We start from the raw sequence: 27,873 nt of genomic DNA, 5'->3' as shown, positions 1-27,873 counted from the left end.
CATGATTCCTTGCAAATAGGTTTCAGTTTGGTGTGTTAACATCTTAACACATGTTTTATAGCCAGCAACGGTAAAACCTATTCTTATAATTTCTAGCGATGTCTAATTTAGGTCGTGGTATCTCAGTGTAGCCGTTTCATTTTTAAAAATATATATATTAAATATACTTTAATTTTAAAGATTGGGAGCTCGGGGTGAGCAGCTACATCATGGGACCTTCCCTTGCCAGTATCAAAAGAACACTCTTTGAGACAAGGTTCTAAAGAAAGCTGCTTCTGGTGTGGTCCAATCGGTTTCAAAGACAATGCATATACATGTTTTTGTTTAAATGTTCACCACAAATGTGGTTAATGCAGACATGATTCCTTGCAAATAGGTTTCAGTTTGGTGTGTTAACATCTTAACACATGTTTTATAGCCAGCAACGGTAAAACCTATTCTTATAATTTCTAGCGATGTCTAATTTAGGTCGTGGTATTTATTTAGAGTATCGAATATTAATTACCACGACGCCATCCATGGCCTTGGTAAACTGTTAAAGGGCGCAGATTGACTGGGTGAAAATTGATGCAGTCATCAATGCACCAGGGGCTGAATAGTTGCAGCGAACCGCCCTCTCTCTCTCCATCCGCGAGGTTTGCGTTCTTGAAAACGCTCGCGAATGCAGAATTCGCGAATGCAGAAACCTTGTTTGCAATGGGGTAACAAATGGGGTTACGTTCCTGGTAGGAGGGAACATAGGTGGGTGAAATGGAAAGCGTTTAATAACAATGATTACAATGAAGAAATAATACATTTTAAAGAACAATGTTTTTTTTTTAACTTCATTTGATGATGATGATGATGATGCTGCTTTGGCGATGGGGATGGCGAGGCATTCTGGAGGAGGTGCAGGCGTTTGATAAACAACACTGGGCAGTTATCACTTTATGTACTCTGCGAAGCGCCAGCCGCAAACACTTTCCCCGATTGCATTTCAAGTTGTTTTGCCACGGACCTCACGAAATGCATGAACTGTGAGTACGTGTAAAGTCAAACAATTAATACATGTGCAATAGCGAGCTCAGAGCGGGATTACTGCGAGACTGAGGACTACGCGGGTAGCCGAAGTGGCGTGCCCAATCATCGCAGCAGACAGTTTCACATGTAGAGCAGTAACATGTACAGAAGGAACATGTACAGAAGGAACATGTACAGAAGGAACATGTACAGAAGGAACATGTACAGAAGGAACATTCTGCGAGCACCATCCTTGGTGTGGGTGGTCTGTAGGCACTACGTACAATTCGGGAGTCTGGCGGTGTCGCGAATAGGGAATTGGGACACATTCAGTAATTCGCGAATATGCGAAACTCGCGACTCCTCGTCATAAGTCGGTTCGCTGTAAATACGAATATCTGTGGTTTTCATCGCTCATATTGTACGCCGTCTTCGGCAACAGCGCACGTTCAGGTCCTCGGGCCCCTAGATTTGCGCTTTTGCTGTCGTTGTGAAAAAACTCCCCGAACGAGTGACAATATGAAAATGTAACTTTTTTTCTCTCAAAGAAATCATTACGTAAAAAATATATAAGCGCACGTTACCGTGCGGGCAAACCTGCTGTGTGTGTGTGTGCCTGTTGGGCAATGTTTCGTGTCGAAGCCCTGTAGCCCTCTGACACCGGGTCCTCTTTAATTTTGACTTTACAAGCACCGCAGTGATACAGTTTGCTTTTATTGAGGAGGGGAGGGGGGTAGCAACAAGACCACACGTTTCCTGAAGAGTAAAGAGAGAGATGACGTTTTTTTCCATAAGTTATAAAATTACACTTTTTTTAATGAAAAGTTCGCAATCGGTGCTGCTGAGGGTGGCACGCTGGTTAAAGAGCCATGTTCATTTGCACGAACATTACCCACTGCTCGCCATGGAAATTGGGTACAGTATTAAATCATTACACATGTATGTTGAACTTCGTTCGCAAACGTACGTAGCCAGCCTTTCTTTATTAAGTGTGAATAACATCATTTGCCCAAAATTTTGATTTAAAGCTTTCGTGACTGCAGGGATTCATATTCTTGGTTCTTTCGGTAAAGTGACGTAGAAGGGAAACAATAAAATAATACAAATATAAAACAATAAAATTATCACGACGTTTCGACTGCAACACAAGCAATCATCATCAGGTGTGAAACGCACAGCAAGAAAATTTGAAAAAAAAATAACACCTGATGATGATTGCTTGTGTTGCAGTCGAAACGTCGTGAGAATTTTATTGTTTTATATTTTTATTATTTTATTGTTTCCCTTCTAAGTGACTTTACCGAAAGAAACAAGAATATGAATCCCTGCAGTCACGAAAGCTTTAAATCATCATTTGCCCAGTTTTCTTAAATCCTCCCCATTACAATCCACCCAGCAGTCGCCTGCGATGGCGAAACGTCTTGGTTGGTATTCGCACTTCTTCAAAGAAAGTCTGTCCAACGTGGAACTCTGGGCCATGGCTCTCTGGAGCTGGCTCTAGTGGAGGCCCCTCCACCAGCCAGTCACGGGCAGTGATGGCGAGTTGTTAACAACCTCGCCTGGTACACAGGAGGTCGTGCAGGATTCGATCCCAACCCTGACGCCTGCTGTATATTTGGAGTTTGCGGTGTCTCTCTCTCGCCGTGGTCGTGAGGATTTTTCTCCGGGTCCTCCGGTGTTTCATCTCCACATTTAGAATCAACATCATGTGCGTCTCGAAAATTTGGCTGCTATAAATCTCCGCATGATAAGCAACTTCGTTGAGCCATTGTTTGTGATGACCAGATTGCTTCTGAAAAATAGCAACGTAGCTCAATGTGGCCTTACCTGGTAAAATCAAAAATAGTTTAGTTTTATTGCTGTTCTGTTCCTCTTCCTTGTACCCAGGAAAGCCTCGGTAAGCCTCAAGATCCTGTTCCAGGTCACCGCATCAAGACGTTTGGCCAATTCCATGAAAGAGTGTTCGGCTTTAATAACGCGGTCTGTGAAACATCAAACCGGCAATGTCCGTACATTTCCTGATCCCGGATACTTTAGATGCTACGTCTAAAAAGGTGAATATAATGACACCCAGATGTCCATGTCTCTCACCTCTCCCCTGTCCATTTCCTCCCCCCACGATGGTAGTTACCTTCTCCCGGTACGTTAGTCACCTTCTCCCGGTACGTTAGTCACCTCCCGGTACGTTAGTCACCTTCTCCCGGTACGTTAGTCACCTTCTCCCTGAACGTTAGTCACCTTCTCCCGGTACGTTAGTCACCTTCAGTCACCTTCTCCCTGAACGTTAATCACCTCCCTGAACGTTAGTCACCTTCTCCCGGTACGTTAGTCACCTTCTCCCGGTACATTTTAGTCACCTTCTCCCTGAACGTTAGTCACCTTCTCCCGGTACGTTAGTCACCTTCTCCCGGTACGTTAGTCACCTTCTCCCTGAACGTCAGTCACCTTCTCCCTGAACGTTAGTCACCTTCTACCTGAACGTTAGTCACTTTCTCCCGGTATGTTAGTCACCTTCTACCGGTATGTTAGTCACCTTCTACCGGTATGTTAGTCACCTTCTCCCGGTACGTTAGTCACTTTCTCCCGGTACGTTAGTCACCTTCTACCGGTACGTTAGTCACCTTCTCCCTGAACGTCAGTCACCTTCTCCCTGAACGTTAGTCACCTTCTACAGGTACGTTAGTCACTTTCTCCCGGTACGTTAGTTACCTTCTCCCGGTAAGTTAGTCACCTTCTCCCGGTACGTTAGTCACCTTCTCCCGGTACGTTAGTCACCTTCTCCCAGTATGTTAGTCACCTTCTCCCTGAACGTTAGTCACCTTCTCCCGGTACGTTAGTCACCTTCTCCCGGTACGTTAGTCACCTTCTCCCGGTACGTTAGTCACCTTCTCCCTGAACGTCAGTCACCTTCTCCCGGTACGTTAGTCACCTTCTCCCGGTACGTTAGTCACCTTCTCCCGGTACTTTAGTCACCTTCTCCCTGAACGTCAGTCACCTTCTCCCTGAACGTTAGTCACTTTCTCCCGGTACGTTAGTCACCTTCTACCTGAACGTTAGTCACCTTCTCCCTGAACGTCAGTCACCTTCTCCCGGTACGTTAGTCACCTTCTCCCGGTACGTCAGTCACCTTCTCCCGGTACGTTAGTCACCTTCTCCCTGAACGTCAGTCACCTTCTCCCTGAACGTTAGTCACTTTCTCCCGGTACGTTAGTCACCTTCTACCTGAACGCTAGTCACCTTCTCCCGGTACGTTAGTCACCTTCTCCCGGTACGTTAGTCACCTTCTCCCTGAACGTTAGCTACCTTCTACCGATACGTTAGTCACCTTGTCTCGGTACGTTAGTCACCTTCTACCGGTATGTTAGTCACCTTCTACCGGTATGTTAGTCACCTTCTCCCGGTACGTTAGTCACTTTCTCCCGGTACGTTAGTCACCTTCTACCGGTACGTTAGTCACCTTCTCCCTGAACGTCAGTCACCTTCTCCCTGAACGTTAGTCACCTTCTACAGGTACGTTAGTCACTTTCTCCCGGTACGTTAGTTACCTTCTCCCGGTAAGTTAGTCACCTTCTCCCGGTACGTTAGTCACCTTCTCCCGGTACGTTAGTCACCTTCTCCGAGTACGTTAGTCACCTTCTCCCTGAACGTTAGTCACCTTCTCCCGGTACGTTAGTCACCTTCTCCCGGTACGTTAGTCACCTTCTCCCGGTACGTTAGTCACCTTCTCCCGGTACGTTAGTCACCTTCTCCCGGTACGTTAGTCACCTTCTCCCGGTACTTTAGTCACCTTCTCCCTGAACGTCAGTCACCTTCTCCCTGAACGTTAGTCACTTTCTCCCGGTACGTTAGTCACCTTCTACCTGAACGTTAGTCACCTTCTCCCTGAACGTCAGTCACCTTCTCCCGGTACGTTAGTCACCTTCTCCCGGTACGTCAGTCACCTTCTCCCGGTACGTTAGTCACCTTCTCCCTGAACGTCAGTCACCTTCTCCCTGAACGTTAGTCACTTTCTCCCGGTACGTTAGTCACCTTCTACCTGAACGCTAGTCACCTTCTCCCGGTACGTTAGTCACCTTCTACCGGTACGTTAGTCACCTTCTCCCGGTACGTTAGTCACCTTCTCCCTGAACGTTAGCTACCTTCTACTGATACGTTAGTCACCTTCTCTCGGTACGTTAGTCAACTTCTACCGGTACGTTAGTTACCTTCTACCGGTAAGTTAGTTACCTTCTCCCGGTACATTAGTCACCTTCTCGAGGTGCATTAGTCACCTTCTCCCTGAACGTTAGTCACTTTCTCCCGGTAAGTTAGTTACCTTCTCTCGGAAAGTTAGTTACCTTCTCCCGGTAAGTTAGTTACCTTCTCCCGGCAAGTTAGTTACCTTCTCCCGGAACGTTACTTACCTTCTCCCGGAACGTTACTTACCTTCTCCCGGAACGTTACTTACATTCCCCCAGTACATTAGTTACCTTCCGCCGGTACGTTAGTTACTTTCTACCGGTACGTTAGTCACCTTCTCCCGGTGCGTTAGTTACCTTCTCCATGACCGTTCGTCACTTTCCATGGTACGTTAGTCACCTTCCCCCAATACGTTAGTTACCTTCTACCGGTACGTTAGTTAACTTCTACCGGTACGTTAGTTAACTTCTACCGATACGTTAGTTACCTTCCTCCAGTACGTTAGTTACCTTCTCCCGGTACGTTAGTTACCTTCTCCCGGTACGTTAGTTACCTTCTCCCGGTACGTTAGTTACCTTCTCCCGGTACGTTAGTTATCTTCTCCCGGAACGTTAGTTACCTTTCGCCGGTACGTTATTCACCTTCTCCCGATACGTTAGTTACCTTCCACTGGTACGTTAGTCACTTTCCATGGTACGTTAGTCACCTCCCGGTACGTTAGTTACCTTCTACTGGTACGTTAGTTACCTACTACCGGTACGTTATTCACCTTGTACCGGTACGTTAGTTACCGTCTCCCGGAACGTTAGCCACCTTCTACTGGTACGTTAGTTACCTTCCCCCGGTAAGTTAGTTACCTTCTACTGGTACATTAGTTACCTTCTACCGGTACGTTAGTTACCTTCTCCCGGAACGTTAACCACCTTCTCCCGGTACGTTAGTTACCTTCTCCCGGAAAGTTACTTACCTTCTCCCGGAACGTTAGTTACCTTCCCTCAGTACGTTAGTTACCTTCCGCCGGTACGTTAGTCACCTTCTCCCGTTACGTTAGTTACCTTCTCCCGGTAAGTTAGTTACCTTCTCCCGGTAAGTTAGTTACCTTCTCCCGGTACGTTAGTTACCTTCTCCCGGTAAGTTAGTTACCTTCTCCCGGTAAGTTAGTTACCTTCTCCCGGTACGTTAGTTACCTTCTCCCAGTACGTTAGTTACCTTCTCCCGGTAAGTTAGTTACCTTCTCCCGGTAAGTTAGTTACCTTCTCCCGGAACGTTACTTACCTTCTCCCGGAACGTTAGTTACCTTCTCCCGGTAAGTTAGTTACCTTCTCCCGGTAAGTTAGTTACCTTCTCCCGGTAAGTTAGTTACCTTCTCCCGGAACGTTACTTACCTTCTCCCGGAACGTTAGTTACCTTACCCCAGTACATTAGTTACCTTCCGCCGGTACGTTAGTTACTTTCTACCGGTGCGTTAGTTACCTTCTCCCGGTGCGTTAGTTACCTTCTCCATGAACGTTAGTCACTTTCCATGGTACGTTAGTCACCTCCTCCCGGTACGTTAGTTACCTTCTACCGGTACGTTAGTTAACTTCTACCGGTACGTTAGTTACCTTCCTCCAGTACCTTAGTTACCTTCTCCCGGTACGTTAGCTACCTTCTACCGGTACGTTAGTTAACTTCTACCGGTACGTTAGTTAACTTCTACCGGTACGTTAGTTAACTTCTACCGGTACGTTAGTTAACTTCTACCGGTACGTTAGTTACCTTCTCCCGGTACGTTAGTTACCTTCTCCCGGAACGTTAGTTACCTTCCTCCAGTACGTTAGTTACCTTCTCCCGGTACGTTAGTTACCTTCTCCCGGTACGTTAGTTACCTTCCTCCAGTACGTTAGCTACCTTCCACCGGTACGTTAGTCACCTTCTCCCGGTGCGTTAGTCACCTTCTCCCTGAACGTTAGTCACTTTCCATGGTACGTTAGTCACCTCCCAGTACGTTAGTTACCTTCTATTGGTACGTTAGTTACCTTCCTCCAGTACGTTAGTTACCTTCTCCCGGTACGTTAGTTACCTTCTGCCTTATCCCCCCCCCCCAATATCAATCTTCATGGCCCTACACGTGAGTCCCACTTTGGTGGGGGCAGTGAGCCAAATCTTTTTCTCCTTCCTCAGGCCCTGTCGCTCCAACCTCGCGTCGCTGTTCGTGGAGTTTGTGCCCCCCGGCCCCCCGCAGTTTTAGGATCGGCGTATCGTACCGCGGTGGTTCTCAACGTTATTTACGCTGCTGTGACCCCCTTCTTGCATTTTGTTTCAACCGAGTTTACCCCCCCTACCACTTTCCTGTCCCAGACAGCATGGTTCTGAGAAATAAATGCACAAATAATGAACATTAATTCACAATGCCGGTGTGTTTTCGGCTAGATCGCGTAAATATTTGCGTGTGTCGTTAAACCCGCCGCCGCTCGACAGCCAATTAGTAAGGTTTGTCACGTAAAACAGAACATGCCAGTGCGTTACTAGTACAGCTACACCGTTGTGTTGGAGAGCCAAGGCAATTAGTAAGACTTACGTGACAAAAAATACTCTTTGCCTGTGTTGCGTGGTGGCAGGTTCAACAACACATTCATATATTCTTGGTTCTTTTGGTAAAGTCACGTAGATTGAAGCGGTCTTCATCAGGCCTGATGAAGACCGCTTGTGTTGCGATTGAAACGTCGTGGTTTTTTGCTTTTATTTTTATTTTTCATTCATGATTTTCACATTTTTATTTTATTTTTTATTTTCTATCTACGTGACTTTACCGAAAGAACCAAGAATATGAATTCCTGCAGTCACGAAAGTTTCAAGTCAAAATTTAAACATATTTATATGTTTTATGCCATTTAACCCAAAACACCTGCATTACAGATTATTTTGGTTGTGAAAGCCAACGTGTTAAAATGAACATCAATATTTGAACCAACTTGCCATGAGCTGCAAGCGAATACAAAATATCAACAGACATTCTGTTTGCTTGACGTCATTTGTTTGCGACCGCTGGTTACTCTCGGAAAAGACATTGTTTACAATCAATGAGTTTAGAAAGGCCTTTTACATCGTTTTCGGTTAACCATTTGGATTACAAAAGTTATCGTAGTTATTCTATATCGCCAGATTCGTAAGTGATTATTCAACAATGACTCTCATGCACCATATAATTTCACACATTTATAAATAACGTGTTGCCCCGGGCTCACATAAAAAAAAACCCATCTCAGACGTGCAACACGAAGCAGGCATTTGGTAATTGCCAAGTCAAAGGGCACGACCTTGAGTCCCTGAGAACAGTGGTCCGGTGCTCACAGCTGATATGTCCATTATGACACCAATTAACTAAATGTATCATGGCAAACGCATTGGCTTAAATGCATGTTTTATACTTGAGAGAAGATTCCGAAGAAGAGTTGAACTCCTGAGAGACAACTGTTGCAATTTTACCCTTTTGCGATCACAACGTACTTCAGTGCATGCACCACATACAATGGACATGTTCCACGTGAACAATGCCACGCCGTTGGCAATTCAAATGACGAGTGATTTAGATGATATGAAAATACATGCGTGGTAAGTAATGCATTTTCATAGACAGTACCGTACGTATTGTTATTATCAGCTACTGTCTATTGACAGCTGGATTATTATCTGTATTTTGATTTAGCGTGCTGATCTTAAAGGTGCATTGAAAAATTTGATACTCCGACTGATGCTCCTGTTGTTGTGGAGTGACTCATGCAGCCAGCTATGGCTCTAGGGTTTGGTGTTACATGTTATTTATGTAGCTTATTGTTACAAATTCGGTCACAGTCCCTATAATCACTGTTACATTGCATTTATGGCTTTATTTTGGTGATGTCGAAAACGTTTTTGGTTTGGCCATGTTTGTTTGTTGTAGTACGGAGTTAGACTGATGGCCTTAATCTAAGTTGTCTTATGGTTGTTGTTGTTGTTGTTTGACTTGCATCCCACTAGGATTTTTGCACACAGCGTTGGTGAATGGTGCTTTTTCAGGAATATTTTGCTGTTTTTTCCTGGATTTTCTGTTTGCACAGTCACACACTCAGCTTCAGTTTTCAGTTTCATTTATTAGGTATAGCCCTGTGAGCCATTCGGCTCTTGAATCGGGTGCAACCGCAACAAACAAAAAACAAAAACACGAACAAGAAAACATCTTAAAGTGACTATGTGTGACTGTTTTCTTGTTCATGTTTTTTTTGTTTGTTGCGGTTGCACCCGATTCAAGAGCCGAATGGCTCACAGGGCTCTACCAAATAAATGAAAACTGAGAAACTGGATGAAGCTTCCCCACGCGGTTGTCACATTTCACAGTCTTGCCGTGCCGCAATCTACCTCGCACTCATGCACATCAGCCGACCTCACCATTCCACCTCCGTGGCGGTTGTCCCATAGGGCGAGTTCCCCTCCTTCGATTCCCATTCCGTCACGAGTCTCCTCCAACGGCCAATCGTCCCTGCCGGCGACGTTCCGCCCAAGACCACTTACTTTCCTTAACTGTCAATGTGAAGTCTCTGATTTCCATGTGTTCTCTGCTCTACGCGTCCCTCTGCCTGTTTGTTATTGTCGATCCCCTTACACGCTTCTGTGTGCACAAGCCAGTCGCCCGTTTCATTTTGTTTTTTGCTGTTGTCCATGTAATTGATCCGCATGTCACAGTCGGTAAAAGCCACCGAGCATTAATGTTGCACTGCAGGCACAAAAAAGGTATTGGTATCATGACGATTCATGATCAAATTCTGTTTTCCAAAAGCGGTCCGAACCGCGCCTTGTTCCCCTCAGCATGTCATCTTTGTAATCCAGATGGACCTTCAGTAATTGTCCTTGAATACCCATCCACGCTGTACAAACCGGTCCATCGAGTAGGAGAGTACCACGGGGCAATTCGTGAAGAATCCCATAAAGCTTGGCCGTCAAACAAACAGCTGGCGCGGCGCAGCTGAAGGGAAAAAAAAGTTACACGAAGTAAAAACGTAGCAACGCAGGATGGACAAAGCTCTCTTTACAAAAAAAGTGAACGGAGGAGACTTTCAAACCGCTGACATTTCAAGCTCTCATCGTGTCCTCTGAACAAGCCAGACAACGGGTAAACAATTTTCTCTCTTTTGATTTAAAGCTTTCGTGACTGCGGGGATTCATATTTTTGGTTCTTTCGGTAAAGTCACGTAGAAGGGAAACAATAAAATAATAAAAATATAAAACAATAAAATTATCACGACGTTTCGACTGCAACACAAGCTTAACCAATACATACTTCACTTGGAATGGAACTTTCTACAAACAAACTGAGGGCACCCCAATGGGCTCCCCCCTATCTCCGGTTGTAGCCAACATTTTCATGGAGAAATTTGAGACTGACGCCATCCAGACTGCCACTCTGCACCCAACCTTATGGAAGAGGTACGTGGATGACACTTTTGTCATCTGGCCACATGGCCGGCCTGCTCTCGACCAATTCCTCGACCACATCAATTCCATACACCCAGCCATCAGATTTACCATGGAAGTCGAAAAAGATGGCAAGCTACCTTTTTTGGATGTCCTAATAAAAAAAGAGACCTGATGGTTCAATGAGCCATTCTGTCTACAGGAAAGCTACCCATACGGATGCTTACCTGAAACCAGATTTACACCACCATCCATCCCAGAAGAATTCCCTCATCAAGACTCTGCACCATAGAGCCCAATGCATATCCGACCAGGAACACATAGCCAGTGAACTCTAGCACGTACACCAAGCTCTTAAGGCTAATGGTTACTCCGACTACACAATCTGTAAAGCTATCACTCCAACCATGAAGAAGGACCCTCTTGAGGAGCCATTCAAAACCATCACTTTACCCTACATTGCGGGGATCACAAAAAAGACCTACAAAATCTTGAATAAACACAAGATCCAGGTCCGATTCAACACATTACATAAAATCCGTGATCTGGTTCCGTCTGTAAAAGATGTGATTCCGGACATACAGTACCCTGGCGTCTACAAACTAAGTTGCCTCTGTGGTAGTAGTTACATTGGAGAAACCAAACGACATGTCTCGGACCACATCCGTGAACACAAAGCAGACCTAAAACACGGTAGGACAAATATCTTGGCCGTAGCAGATCACTGTTATAATTCAGTAGGCTCACATGACATTGACTTCTCCAAGACAGAGGTTCTCTGCAAGCCATCTGGCTATCATGAGAGATTCGTTCATGAGGCTATCCACATATACAAACACAGAGACAATTTCAACCGAGAAGATGGATTCTGGCTTAGCAATCATTGGAAGAATTTGATAAACCATTTTCGGGTCTTAATTGATTGTTCACGCTTACGGTGGCTTTCAGACCGCATCCATTATTTTCGTCTACCCCCTCCTCTTTTCCGAACATAGATGGACTCGTCCATCTGAACAAACCGTCAAATCACTCTCCGTGGTGCTAACGTTAAACAAACCCGCCACTTTTTTCAAATTTCTTGCTGTGGTTTTCACACCTGATGATGATTGCTTGTGTTGCAGTCGAAACGTCGTGATAATTTTATTGTTTTATATTGATATGATTTTAGTGTTTCCCTTCTACGTGACTTTACCGAAAGAACCAAGAATATTATTCCCTCTCTATTTTGTTTGAGAGAGAGAGAGAGAACGCGAGACCAGCAAAGCCATGAGCTCACGGCGCCCGCGTCAACTCATTTTTTCGAGGCAAAAATCTGGTTTGCAAAAGCAAACCCACCCCAGCACCTGTGGCCATTCAAAGCCCAGCTGGAGGAGAAAAGTAACAACACCCCCCCTCTCACACAGGGCTTTTTAGTGGCACTTGGTGGTAACCCGAGAATGCGAGGAGTGGATTTCCTTTCAAGTCCTTCCCGTATCCCCGCCAACCTCTTAGCCTAGCAGTTACAAGGGGGTATTGTGTTTTTGGTGTGTGTGTGTGTGCACGTGTGAATGTGTGTTTGAATGTGCACGTACATGTGTGTGTGTGTGTGAACCTGTGAGATCGTATGAAGTGCGAGGTGCTACGCAGCAGAATGCGCGGGGGGATGTTGTCCGTGCGGTGTCACGGCCAGCGCACTGGACTTGCAAGCCAATGGGGGGGTCGCTGGTTTGGTTCCATCTCCGGGCGCGGCGGTTGAAGCAATGGAGCGAGATTTTCTTAAATCCTAACACCGCCTCTGTCCACCCAGCGGCACAAATGGGTCCCCACCACAGTTCGTCGATTCCGTAGGTCGGGTGTGGTGGCGTAAAATACGGGTATTCTCACCTCTTCCAAGACATCTGGCTGGCTTGGAAGAGTAGGCCAAACACTACAGGGGGCTCTCTACAACTCGCTAGTCAGCAGTGGTGTGAGCAATATGTTGCAAGGTGGCCTCTATGACGCACACGTGATATCACGTATGCCCATTGCGCACGTGTATAACACACGGTGGCTTGGTGTTTTTGCACATCGCCATACAATCCCAGAGACGTGGATTCAATTCCTGGCTGGGCATACCCAGAGGCAATTGGCATTTGTGCCGAGAACTCCAATGGGACGACGCGACCCAAAATGGGTGTGTGGCATCATGGTGTGTCTCTCAACAATGGTGAGAGAAAGAGAGAGGTCAGCCAGGTGCCATTAGTGGTCTCCCAACCAGCCCCAGATAATAAGTTCACAATAGGCAGGGGCACATGGATATGCAACATGGGTGATGGACTAGGGCGTAACAACCGTCGTTCACCGCTAAAAGGCGATGACGTCACCGCGGCACTTGTGCCATGCTCGGTGCACTTTAAGGTCACGTGAAGTGTCGAAGGTCTGCTGCCAGGAGGTCACAGAACAGACCCAGTTGCCATAGGTTGACTGACTGAAATGACTGCTATGTGCACCAACTGTGCTCCCCACTGTGCCAACTCTCTGCGCTTTAGCTGCCCGGCACTCCGCTTCGTTGTTGTGAGTGTCACTCCTCTGCCCTCTGTTGCTGCTGAAGGGCGACTGCCTTCAACTCCCCCAGCAGCGTCCTTCACGAGCCAGCTCCACGGAGGCCGATCTTGACACCGCTGGTACCGGTCATCGGCAGGTGCAACCAGCTCCGCATCTTCTCTTCTCAAGCCCATGCAGCGCCCGTTTAGCCCGCTCTATCTGGCCGAACAGAAGCTGCTTGGCCTTGCGGTGGCTGGGCATGGGGGCTACATTCAAAAAGACTGGGCAGGGACCACACAAAATACATTTCAAAGGGCCTTGGCCTCCTGGTATTTGGGCATGAGGTGGTGGGTGTGCCTTTGGAAGCGGTGCCTCGGGGCACCAGTAATCCTTGTGTCAATAGGTGCTCGCTAACAGCATTGCACAAAGTCTCCCCCCGTCTGACAAAGAGTTCATTATTTATATGGTGTGTATTCAAGCCCCTGTGACTAATCCACAACTGTATTTCAGTTATAGAGCGGAAAGAAGTCGTTACGAGACTTTTTGGGACCTTGCCTACGTTTGGCAGACTAACTAAAACATTACAGTACAGGAATATATTTTTACAGCTTTGCTTTTTCTCTTTCATGATTATGTAAGAACAAAATTTGTTAAGTCTATATTTTAATTATGCATATGCTAGAAGTAGTGGTATTGCTATCATAAATTTGTTTTTTTTATTATAGCCCAATCGGCAGGTCACGTATGGCGCGGTAAAGTATGGGTAGTCCAAACTCATTCCAAGAAATCTCCCTCGTGCTGATGTTTACACACCACATCAGGCACGCATTTAAAGCTGAGTTGACCTAGGAGACGCCCAGGACCAGTTCGAATATCAGCCACTTTTATTGATCGTGAGTGAGAATCGAAATCGGGTTGCCAGGATCATATTTCAGTGTGCCACAACACTACCGCTCTCCATAAGAGCATTATAAAGACAAAGATCCACCGTATAGCCTGAAACACACTGTTGGGGCCGATGCTGTTAGCGAGCACCTATGAAGGCCGGCACAGCACACGAGAGGGTGGGTGGCCTGTAACAGTCGATGTTTACACACCGCACCAGGTACTCATTTGCGGCTGAGTCGACCTAGGGGAGGCCCAGGACCGCTTAAGATAATCGTAACTAGCGCTGCCGTAAGCGGGAATCGAAATCGGGTCGCCGGGTTGGTAGCGCAGCGCGCTAACCACTACACTACCGCTCCCCATCCATATGAGCATTACAAAGACAACGATCTCCCGTGTAGCCTGTTACAGATTGTTACAGGCATGACATACATACATAGACATGTGAAACATAGAGACAACAAAGCTTCAATAAAAAATAAAATGGGTATTTTATTCTCATTTTTGTATTTTTTTGCAAAAGGCCACCTAGGGATAACGTTTTTTTTATTTATATCAAAGAGTGAACAAAAAAAGTAAATATATATTTTTTTACTTTTACTGCCACTGCGCAGGATAACGGCAGAGCTCCCAAGCGCCGCACATTCTGTGAAACGCTCGCACGTTGGACAACTCTCTCGCGTTGCTCTCACAGTGACACAGGCGCGGCAATTATTATCACGCAATTCCAGGAAATCTGTCCACGGAGACCAACGTTACCAGTACCCCATCACAAAATCTCTGAAAGTTATTTTTTTTTTAAAACCACAAATGCTATAATACCTTCTCCCCCCTCTGATCAAACCGAAAAACTCTGAATGTGCCTCATCAATGTCAGATTCAGAGAGTGAGCAGAATTCCGCCTGGTTGGCACGGGAATGTGTTTGCTGGCTTGGGCCGTGAAATGCGGGCCCAGGAGATCCATCTGTGCAGATGTTTGAATGTTGCCCTCTTGTATGCTCCCTCCCCCAACACACACAAAGCCAAACGCTCATTAATATTTTGGAAGAGGTGCGACCCTCAAGATGACTGATAGAGACCAAGCAGACCCTGCTGCGAGTACTGAGAGATATAAAGATGTCGATGTCACCAGACGATTATATTTCAAATGACTAATGTTAATAACGTGTCTGTACATATAGCAGATACCGTTATACATTAATAAGCCATTCTAACCCATCATTGTATATCGAGAATAAAAACAATACAAATGACAATTAAGTCTCAAAGAATCAGAATCTTTATTTATCCTGGAGGAATTAAATAGAAGGAGAATTTCCAACTTTCATGATTTATATTTATTCTAAATATAGTGAAACAGGAATGCACATTTCCATACTATATATGGACAATATTTTGTATATACGTATATATACATACACACACACACTTTATAAATATATACTGCCTATGGAAAAATACACACATGCACAGTGTTTATCTTTATACCACTGCTGGGCATTTACCGATAAGAGAATAAACATATGGAGCACAAAAGTCAAAAATGATGTAGATACAGTGAAAATACAATAACCTTCTCATGTCTCACTTTGCTTTGGTATCTTAACAATAACAGTGTGTCAGTTTGTACTTTGATTATAGTCTGTTTTCATAAGAGTTCCACAATTTCACGGTGTATTTAAACAACACTGTCAATGTCAACATGAAGATGTTGCCTCAAAAAATTTAATGTACCCAATGATCGTTGTTTACGAATACAAAATAAATCATCACGGTTCAAAAACAAACATTTGGACGTGCGTGTATCGGTTACACTATGAGTAATCTCACAATAAAAAAGCAATACCACACACGTACACGAGCATTCGGTTCACTGCACGCAACACGTTCTGCAGAGAAACTGTGGTACCGGTTGACGAATTTACTTCCGACCAAATTGCCATGAATCCGACCCTAATCTCATTTGATCGTGCAAGCTGAGCAGTGTCAAGCCTGGAATAGTGGACAGATGGGTGACTTTGACACGTCGGCTTTCGCGACCAATATTATTTAGAATAAAGGTTGTTTGTCGTGTTAGATCGCGTAAGTATATAAACGTGTTGTTAACCCGCCGCCGCCCGACAGCCAATTAGTAAGGTTTGTCACGTAAAACAGAACATGCGAATGCGTTACTAGTACAGCTACACCGTTGTGTTGGAGAGCCAAGGCAATTAGTAAGACTTACGTGACAAAAAATACTCTTTGGCTGTGTCGCGTGGTGGCAGGTTCAACACATTCATATATTCTTGGTTCTTTCGGTAAAATCACGTAGTTCGAAGCGGTCTTCATCAGGCCTGATGAAGACCGCTTGCGTTGCGATCGAAACTTCGCGGTTTGTTGCTTTTATTTTAAATTTTCACTCATAATTTTCACATTTTTATTTTCTACCTACGTGACTTTACCGAAAGAACCAATAATATGAATTCCTGCAGTCACGAAAGTTTTAAGTAAAAAATTTACACATTTATACGTTTTATGGCATCTACTCCAACCCACCGGTGTGTTGGAGAGTGAATTCACAACATTTACAATTTGAGTACGACGATTCGCTGGTAATTACATCGGGCGATGTTTGCCAGAATTGCGATTTTTGCCAGATGGGTGACTCGAGATGGGTGACGAGACCGTTGCAGGCGTTGTGACTGCAAGGACCGTGAGGTGACACGAGATGGCAGTACAGCGATGAGTTTGATCCGCTGATAGATTTGGCCGCAATCACTGGTTTGAGTCGGTGGATTTGAACGTCGTCTACGCGGAGTTTTGAGCAGTGCCGGATTATCCTAGTCGCAAAAGTAGCTACATATGAAACGGGGCCCCGCACTTTGAAGGTCCCCCGCGATAAATTATTTCAAGCTATCAATTCCGGTTCAGTGATTCTGCACTTGCTCTATTACTACAGTACGATAGATACTGCCTTCAACTTTTATAAACGACTGGGTGAAAAAGGCGAGCGATTTGTCGTCTTATCTGCCTGTATAGCAAATAAAAAATACAATTACTTTACTACGCAAGTAAAAAATGTGTTTTAATATTTATGCGTTTTTTTTTTTAATTCAGGGCCCCTTTATAACATTTGCTACAGGCCCCCGCACTAGCTTAATCCGGCCATGGTTTTGAGTGTTATCACTTCATGTGTGTGGTCTGTTTTCTCCGGCTACTCCAGTTTCCTCCCACATTCCAAACACTCATGAATGGAATTGGCCAAATATCCTGATGTAGGACCCTGCACACATATGATTGATATTTTTTGGAGTAATTTACATCATTTAACTGTAGCTTAAAATAAATATTTGGACTCCCCCCCCACCCAAATGTATTGCAATTGTACTATTGTCAGCATGCAATGCGAATTAGAATTCGTTTGGAATCCTCAAAGAGCACAATGTGTCAGAGAAGGGCTGCTGAAAAGATTTTCCATCGGTCTTATGAATCATTATTTTCAAATTTGCCTCAATCCTTTACACAGGAGGTGGTCACACTTTTTCCCAACGCTGGTATGGCACTGGCATTTCTCACAAGGCACCGAAACTGTTATTTAAAAATTATAGTCTATGAGCCCAGAGCGGATGGTGCCACCTGAAGTGGCATCATCCTCACGGTTCAAAATTTATCTGCGTGACCAATATCAGTGAATAATGAGATAAACATTTAAACTAGTGGGGGTTATCGAATGAATCACCCTCAGCCATATAACATTAAATCGGTACTATTTAAGGTTTGCTACCTTAGGTGGTACCGATTTCTGCCCTGGCCGATGGACTATTATCCATGCTGGCAGTTAGGCAAATTAAGTCACGATTATTATCAGCCATAATCAATCCAGGTCGGACTTTACACTGGCCGTGGAGCTGGCTACAGCCTCTGTTTAAATGCCCACTAATGTGCATATGAATGGACATTAAAACAGCTTTCGGGGGGAGACGCAGTAAGAGCAAAACTCAGTTTAACACGTAGAAGGCTTTCGCGACAAATATCATCCATAATAGTTTTTTTTGGGTTAGATCGCGTAAATATAAATGTGTCGTTAAACCCGCCACCACCCGACACAGCAAATTAGTAAGGTTTGTCACGTAAACAGAACGTGCCAATTCATTATGAGTACAACCACAACATTTACAATCTGAGTACTAAACTTCTTGCCCGTGTGATTCACGTGCATTGCATGGGCAGCACACACGCTGTGCTTTTAGAGTGCATGCTTCCAATACAGCGAGTGCGCTGTCTGTATGCACTTCCTATGAAAACACAGTGCGTTTCAGTAGCCACCGACAGGCTCTTCTTATTAACGGACAAATTTGTATGGATAAGTGGAGTCGCTTGGCATAGTCGTATGATTGTCTGTAGTTTATCCATGGAGTCTTGACTGGCCCATATTCCCAGCCCATGGACTATTATCCATGCTGGAAGTTAGACAAATGAAGTCACGATTGTTCAGCCATAATCAATACAGGTGAGACTTTAGATCAGCCGTGTTGTGGGCTACAGCACGCTGTTTAAATGCCCTCTCTCATTTGCATATCAATGGACATTACAACACCCTTTTGGGGGAGACGCAGCAAGGGGGTTGTTCATCTTCGATGGTTTGCATGATGTTTTAATGTTCGGGAAGTTACATCATCACTGCAGAAAATAATCGGCAACTTCATCCTCTGATACACATTAATGTGGATCATAATACATACATATAAGAACAATCCCATGTATAGCGATGTAGGACGATGGGGCGAGTGCCATTAGCGAGCACCTATTAAAGTTAGCGCAGCACACTAAAACGTGGTTTGTCCGACACCATTCCTAATCCGCCTTTGTCTCCCCAGTGGCGATGTTTACACACCTCACCAGGTACTCATTTGAGACTGTGTCGACCTAGGGGAGATACAGGACCGGTTCAGATAATCGTCACCGGTGCTGGCCGCGAGCGGCAATAGAACTCGGGTCGCCGGGTTCGTAGCGCGGTGCGCTAACCGCTACACTACCTGCTCCCCCATAAATCAGTACCCGGGACACACAAAGAAAAGACCAAAAGCGCGTACAGCACTATAAAACATTGATCCAAGTGGTGGAGCGGACATCCGGGGGGTGTAAGTTAACCGTACAGTTCTCTTAGACGTGATTCTATCGCAGCATCCGTGGGGATGCACAGATAGCGCTGGTGCTGAAAGGGCAGCGAGACTCCAGACCACACGCAAGCCGCTGCACACAGACGGAGACCACGGAGACTCTGCAGGCTCCACCTTCAACACGTGGTGAATTGAGCGAGATAAGAACACACGTGCATTGGTGGGATCGGGATAGATGGATAGCCATTGCAACCCCATGTTGGAACCCAAATAAATCAGGTCCGTTATTTCACCACGATGAATGCGAAGCAGAGTGGCATGGGAACTTTAGGAACCTTTGGAGCGTTATCTTGCCAGATTGTACGGTGATTCGGAGTTAATTTTAAAATCAGGAACTTGAGCCATGACATAATAGGGTATTTAAATCTATATACAGCAGTTGGAGCACTTTGGCAATGCTGTACACTTTAACTTCGTAGATACCAGAATTTAAACCATTAATTAATTCTAAAGTACCTCTCCTATGATCACAGGAATAGATCATTATTAACGAGTGAACAGACACTCTTCTGTTTCACCATGTGAATATAAGATTAAAATAAGTAACATTTTCGTCTATCAACCAATGAGCTTTCTGGACTAATGTTGTTCAGCAGCTATCGTTTAAGCAGGAAATCCCAGAGCCAGTTTCGCTTTAGTCAGTCTAATTGTCAGTGCGTGGCCCAAAGAAATGCTGCTGGGTTCTCAGATATCAAAGTACTGTAAAAACGTCCTTATCCTGGAAAGCCTCAAAAAGTTGAAAAACATTCTTTCTGGAGTACCGAATGCTGGGATGTTTGAGGACTATATTTAAATATGCTTTAAAGTACAAAAACAGTCCTTGCAAATACTGACTAGCCAGACGGTTTTTTTTCTTGCCGACGTTGAATATTCAGTAGAGGAAGCCGAATACTGTATGCTCTGTTTAATATCTGGTGTGACTGGGTTTTGTTACTCACAAAATGTTCATTATTTTCCCACGATGAATGTGTAAAGCACGATTAATTTGTCTCAGTCAACAATAATAATGATTCCTCAATATGTCCCAAGTCATGAACTCCAAACACTAACAGGGAAGTACCATGTCTTGACCCGGCAATGAATGTTCTCCACCCAACAGCCTCCAGTGGGCTTAGCCTACACAATCACAATAGTGTTCTCTAGTCATTGTTGCAGATAATCTTCATTATACGTACATAGTCTTACATGTTATTTTGTTGCGCAGGCATTAGTGAGCGGACTACGAGCAAACTCGCCACACGCAATAACCTGCTCTCATCCTTGGGTGGGGGCCCAGCCACCCAGCCACCCAGTCACCCAGCCAACCAGCAACCCAGCCACCCAGCCACCCAGCCACCCAGCCACCCAGCCACCCAGCCACCCAGCCACCCAGCCAACCAGCAACCCAGCCACCCAGCCACCCAGCCAAGCAGCCACCCAGCCAACCAGTCACCCAGCCACCCAGCCACCCAGCCAAGCAGCCACCCAGTCACCCAGCCACCCAGCCACCCAGCCAAGCAGCCAACCAGCCACCCAGCCAAGCAGCCACCCAGCCAACCAGCCACCCAGCCACCCAGCCACCGAGTCACCCAGCCACCCAGCCAACCAGCCACCCAGCCACCCAGTCACCTAGCCACCCAGCCACCGAGTCACCCAGCCACCCAGCCACCCAGCCACCGAGTCACCCAGCCACCCAGCCACCCAGCCACCCAGCCAACCAGCCACCCAGCCAACCAGCCACCGAGTCACCCAGCCACCCAGCCAACTAGCCACCCAGCCAACCAGCCACCCAGCCAACCAGCCACCCAGTCACCCAGCCCCACCCAGCCAACCAGCCACCCAGTCACCCAGCCAACCAGCCACCCAGCCACCCAGCCACCCAGTCATCCAGCCAACCAGCCACCCAGCCACCCAGCCACCGAGTCACCCAGCCAACCAGCCATCCGAGTCAGAGCACGACTGACACACACGAGGAAAAAAAAATACTCACGAGCGTCTAAACGCAATAACAACATGATACATGGATAGTGCATTGCTCTATGAACTTGCCAATCCGAGTCCAATTCTCGGCCAAGGTGTGACGTCACTGAATCACAACAATACTTGACCTATTCTTAGCTCTTTCGGTAAAGTCACGTTGAAGGGATACAATAAAATAATAAAATATATATAAAACAATAAAAATTCTCACGACGTTTCGACCATAACACAAACGGTCGTCATCAGGTGTGAAAATCCAACGGCAAGAATAAACAAATGTTTCTTGCCGTTTTTTTTGTTTTTTTCACACCTAATGACGACCGTTTGTGTTATGGTCAAAACGTCGTGAGAATTTTTATTGCTTTATATATATTTTATTATTTTATTGTTTCCCTTCAACGTGACTTTACCGAAAGAGCTAAGAGTATGAATTACTGCAGTCACGAAAGCTTTAAATCAAAATGTAATACTTGACCTGGCCCTGAGATTCACGCCCCCCTCTTTACCAACGTGCATTCGCAACTGTGGTGAAGTATGGTCAAACAACTGCCCTGACTGATGCAGCATGGGCATGCCTTTATAAAGCAGTAGACTGTCGGGGGACCAGAGAATACACATTCGTGACGTCGACATTAATTGCACGTACGTACGTACATACATACAAAGATACATGCGATACTGCACCTACAACAAGTACAACAACAAAAACTTGAGCTACCATCCCACAATGAATGTACCGCATACCGTTCTAAAACTGAAATTGTACTCGGGCGCACGAGTGAACGCGAGCGTCGTGCGTGCACCCCCGATGATAGGAGAACTGCCGCAGACCGCAGACTGCAGACACCGTATCCGGCACGGCGAGGAGGAGGGGGCCGCTTGGGATGTCCTGGGGCGTGTAAGACGAGACGGGAGCTCTCTGGCCTCCTCCTCCTCCTCCTCACACGGGACACTTACCCACTTATCTTGCTGCAGACGCCGGCCGCTTCCTCCGTGCGCCGAATAATACGACACTGACAACCCCGTTATGTTGCCAGTTTAGTCTTCGAGATATTGAGTCCACCTGCATCGGCAAACATCGAGAAAAATTGAGGTTAGCGTGTTGCCGCATGCAACGTTTTCATGAATTTTATTTTATTCCCTGCAGATGAGTGCGGTGAGCGATATTGAGCCATGTTCGAATTGGACTGTATTGAAAAGTGTGGACTTCCTTACATTTTTTCACTTGATACGTGCAGACTTTAAAGTCATTAATTTCGCATGACAAGGTTATATGAAAATAAGTAATCCGCACATGTAGCAGTGCGAATTACAGGACCATTAGCATCCTTTCTTCCGGATATAAATTGTTCACAAAAGATCATACACGGAAACAGAATAATTCGCATTTTATAGGCGAGCCAAACATATGAACCTTATTTTGGGACCCCGCGGTCCCATAAGCCCCCGGCACTCGCATAAACCGCGTTGCGACGTCATGTTATGTCTGTTGAAGGCGAACGACACGGCAAGCTATTCCTCTCGACGAGCTCTACACGATGCGCTCATCAAAGTTTCAAAGTTTTGTTTCTTCTGCGCATTCGTCCTCACTGCTGCCCTTGAACGTGACACGACAACAGAAGGATCCGCGCCAGGTGGGTCGCGGCGTTTGTGTGCGCGGTGGGACGGAGTCGCCAAAAATAAATTAGTTAATGACGATTTTGACTTCCGTTTATTCGGGACCCCAGCGTCCCGCCATAAGGTTCATTTGAACAACCTGGATGTTCCAAAAATATTTCTACCATCGGCCACATAACACAGAATCAGAATATTTATTTATACTGGGGGAAGAATCCGATAAGCTATGAAGCTCTTTTTCACGGACGTCAAGTAGCTTCACGAAAGTCCAACACGCCATCAATCAGAACCTAGCAACAACACCAGTAGGATTTTTTTTTAATGCCAGTTAATCTGTTGCCACATGCAATGCGCTCATATATATATTTATAGTGATAATCTTTTGGGTTAGGTCATGTCAAAATGTGTTGTAAACCCTCCTCCACCCGACAAAGCCATTTAAGACAGACATTCTCATGTGAATTAAATGTGCTAAATGTATTAGTGCTTCAGAATCAAAATATGTATTAATACTGGAGGAATCCTATGATCTATAAAGCTCTTTCTCACAGATATCCAATGGGGGCAGTTCAGAACGTTACAACCACAAACAACACAAAAATATGATAGGAGTGCAAAGTATAGGAAACATAAAAAAATCACTTGAAAATAGACAAGTAAAACTAAACAACGTTTTTGTTTTATATATCATACTAGGTAATGCCTACTGAGCTATTAGCTCGCTTTTCAGAAGCGACTTGGCCACAAATGATAGCTCACTGAAGTGGCTTATCGCATCAGGATCGGGATCGAACCCACGACCTCCTGCATACCAGGCGACGGAGTTAACATCTCTCCAACACGGGGCAAGGTCTGGTTGCTCATCGCTCCACAGCGTTTTTCTTTGATCCACTCGTGCGGTCTGCGGAGCACGTCTGCCTGATATTGACCTCAACGAAGTGGTTTATTGACCTTATCACGTGGAAAAGCATAGCAACCAAATACTCCAAACGCCTGTTTCTAAACGTGGAGGGAAAAACCGGAGAACTCGGAGACAAATCCACGCGACCACGGGGGGAGAACACGCAATCCATAATTTAGATTATAATCTCAACGCGTGTTGATTCTAAATGTGATTGTTTGGTGAGGAATCTCACAACGTCCCCATGGGTGGAGGAGCGTTTTGTTACGGCACACGTGGATGCACCGCCTCGTGCAAAACAAAATCAATTGTAACTCACAATATCGGTTGTGAGAGCCTAAGCATGGAAATTGGACGTCATCTACGGTTCCCCACGCACGAATGCCGCGTGTAACAAAAGTTAACCGCATCGCATTCGTAATGGGCTCGTGAAAAGCGTGGGTCTCTTTTACAATCGGAGGTGTTTCACATATATGTCAACCCCTTATCAGTGCCGACCGTATTACAGACCAACTCAGACCTTATTGGTCAGCCCGTGCCCCTTATAGATCTCAACGTTCATCCTACAAAGTCCCATCAGAAGGGAGAAACACAAACAAATTGACAAAAATATGATTTTTTTTGCCCGTATTTAAACGGCTGTATGCCGTATGGACCTTAAAACGAAATTTCCCTGCACAAGAATAATGGGCAAACCGTATGGGTTGACAGGTATGTGTTCATGACTTTGCAGGCACTGATCTGACATGACAAAGTTATGTGAAAATAAATACTGGAAGCCACACACAGAGACGTGGTCATATGTTGAGTCCATGTAAATTCTATTTATATTATTTATTTTTTTACAGTGACTAGCCAATACATTTGCAAAAGACACCCACCCACGTACTGACACACATATCTACTGTAGATATATATGCTGTATAATATTCATTATATTCATTTTAGCCCACATTCGCATACATGTACAATAAAATATGCACGTATGCTTACAAAGATAGCCATACAGGCTGTTGAGGCAAGTGTTGGTATAGGAAGCACCGATGAAAGCCAGCAAATGAGGAAGTGTGGCCAGCACCACGCCTGGCCACCTTTGTCTCCTCAGATCCGATGTTCTATACACCGCACCAGGGACTCATTTGAGGCCAAGTCGACCTAGGGGAGGCCCAGGACCGGTTCAGATGGCCATGAGCAGGAATCGAACTCTGGTCGCCATTGATGTAAGCCGTGGCATTGAATAGAACTGAGGTTGCAGAGCTCATAGCTCAGTAATCTAACCACAACACTCCCGCTCCCCACACACATACCGTAAATGCTTGCTCAAAACAAAGATTCCCCGTATAGCCTTTAACATATTGTGAGGGCAAATGCTGTTAGCGAGCACCTATGAAGCCCGGAACGGCACACGATGGGGTGGGTGGCCAGCACCACACCCGGCCGCCTTTGCCTCCAAAGTGGCGATGTTAACACATCGCACCAAGTACTCATTTGAGGCCGAGTCGACCTAAGGGAGAGGGCCCGGGGCCGGTTCAGGTAATCGTCACCGGTGTTGGCCGTGAGCGGGAGTCGAACTCTGGACGCCCGATTTATGCGTAGCACGCTAACTGCGACACACACACATACGGAGGGCATAGATGTGCACGCAGACGCACAGACATACACAGCACTGCATAAACACACGCACCCCAGCCTCTTACGCAGAATAAACGTCAAGCCATTCCGCACGGTGACTCAACTGCTGAACACGGAGCTTTGAAAACTAAGGCTACGTCAAGCTGAAACTTTGTTCGAGTTAAATGAAGATGACAACGGGAACTTTTTTTATATTTGAACGAGATCATCGGTATCTCGCTTGTGATTACTTACACGTAACAGCTTAGGGACTATTTTAGCACATCTGCTGAATATAGGAGGACCGTGTCAAAGTCTTAGGATTATCCTCTCTCTTGGACATCCCAGCAAAGGAAGCCGTGATAGAATGCAGCTTTCGTAAAACAGACAGTTACACAATAGCGTGGCTTACCTGTACACCCATTATTTTGGTTAAAAAAGCCAAACCGAGTCCTTCGTTACGCAAAGACCACAAGCCATTCCACATCAATCAGCGCAATCCACGGTGATGTGTATGTGGGTCGCCATGGTTACCAACGTGTTATTTTTCTCTCTCTCTCTTTAAAATTCCAAGTCTGCTAGGAGATAGAGAAGAAGCCAAACATTTGGCCTTCCCCATTGCTTGCCCTACACTCATCCACTCTCCTCTGTCACCGCTTGTTGGAGACAAAATGTGTCCCTCTACACGGGAAGGATTGTCCCTCCCTTCAAAATGTGTCCCTCCACACGGGAAGGATTGTCCCTCCCTTCAAAATGCCCAAATCCTGAAGCATCTCATTGAAGAGATCAACCCTCAAGAGAAAGAGCTTTGCTGCTCCTCACATGGGCAATTAAGGTGGAGCTCATCACCTCAATACAGACGTGGGTCAGTGGTGAAAATTCCACGATTCTATGGCAGGGGCGAGTGTATCCACAGGACAACAACTGTTGACCACAACAGTTGTTGAGGAATGATGGGCAACTACCAACCCACTAACCCGGATTCAAACTCGTCCCCTTCCAACTGTGAGCCGCTCATTCTGCCTCTACAGGCTCCCCTCGAACCACGTTGAAGGTTTGGGTTAATTTTGTATTTAGCGTCCTATATGCCAGGGCATCTAAGAGCACATTTACATCACAACTCATCTCCATTCAATTAACATAGCAACGAGGTGACTTAGCCAGTAGGAGCCAACGATTGCTGCGTTTATAATCCAAACAGTAATTTGGGGCCATTGTTTTTTTTTATTGGCATGACCCTCGCGAGTGATGTCACGGGATCTTTTAGCGTCTACTGTGTAAGCAGATGGCGCGCAGTGTTGTTAAGTATGATACGCGTGCACCACAGTGTTAACCAGGGCGGCCACTGAACTCGAACCCTCTGCAACAAGCGCCGAGGCCAATTTTGTCGCCCACTCAACAATAACAAAAACTTAATTCTTCATGCATTTCAATTTAATGTTTATAAAGAGTAATTTAAAACGTAAACGTGAGTTTCTCCAAAAAGGAATAAGGCGATCAGTGGTCTGTGTCCCTGGCACCAGTCAGAAAATATCCTGTTATGATGTTCCCAAACAAGAGCCAACGGATTTGAAATGTAAACCAGTTATAATTTGTTTCACCTAAGAGTTTGTATTTTTCAAGTGGAACACTTAATATGGTTAATATCACATCTCTAACGGTAGTTTTTTTTGTTGTTGCTCTGGATAGGAGCCAGGCTGGCCCATCATTGTTGCAGCCAGGCGAGAACGTCCCCATGCATTTCTAAATGGGTCCTGAGTTGATCTGCCAGCCCCAGGCAACGTTGGCTCTCATCAGTGCGACAATTCGGGAGAATTTATCGGGCTGATGAGGTCACTGCCTTGGCTCGTAACTATTGCACATCAAATGTGTATTTTGTCATGAACGAGTAATACTATTGCCGGAACAAAGACAACCGTTCCTCATTTGGCCCTATAAATCGTTGGGCCAAGTGCCCGTTAGTGAGCCAGCAGAGCAGACGAGGGGGGTAATGTGGCTTAGACCAAGCCCAGTCGCTTCGGTCACCCCACTGCTGCTGTTAGCACACTGCACCGAGTGCTCATTTTGGGACGATTTAACGTATGGGATGGCCAGGCCACGTTCAGATATGAAATATGAATATCTATGGGACCTATTTGCCAGTATCAAAACTAGTAGAACAATTTTTGTATATAAAAAATAGCCTTTACACTTTCTGGCAACAAAATAGGAAGTGTTACGATGTTCAAACACCAGATAGATAACTTTCGCAAGAAATAAAGTCTGCATTAACCACACGTACATGTGGCAAAATATTCAAACAAACATCCTCTGATAATATACTCATTGTTTTTTTCGGCAAAGTCACGTATGTAGAAAATTATATTAAAATTATATTAAAATAATATTATTATTAATAGTAGTATTATTAATAATATTATTAATATCATTTTAATATAATTTTCTACATACGTGACTTTACCGAAAAAAACCAATGAGTATAGTAATTTATGCAGTCACGAAAGCTTCAATTCTATATTAATCCTCTGATAATGTTTGCATTTTCTTTGAAACTGTTTGGCCTACACAAGAGACAGCCTTTTTATGGGCTTGTCTTACCAGTGTTAGTCCAGAAAACGTCAAAAGGCGAAC

At 45.4% G+C, this 27,873-nt stretch overlaps 1 protein-coding gene across 6 annotated transcripts in view; it reads right to left on the bottom strand.

The window, feature by feature from the left end:
• Positions 1-27,873, bottom strand: part of LOC116946538 (uncharacterized) — a 183,336-nt gene that overhangs the window by 96,022 nt on the left and 59,441 nt on the right. For all 6 annotated transcript variants that reach the window (XR_012945459.1, XM_076070115.1, XM_076070113.1 and 3 more), the window contains exon 2: positions 22,071-22,176. The gene's annotated coding sequence lies outside the window, so the exon portion shown is untranslated. The remainder of the gene's footprint in view (positions 1-22,070; positions 22,177-27,873) is intronic.

The sequence above is a fragment of the Petromyzon marinus genome, chromosome 27, assembly GCF_048934315.1.
Source record: "Petromyzon marinus isolate PM22_M1 ecotype Great Lakes invasive population chromosome 27, UKy_Petmar_22M1.pri1.0, whole genome shotgun sequence".
Taxonomy (NCBI): domain Eukaryota; kingdom Metazoa; phylum Chordata; class Hyperoartia; order Petromyzontiformes; family Petromyzontidae; genus Petromyzon; species Petromyzon marinus.
This window is presented reverse-complemented; position numbering and strand designations above follow the sequence as displayed.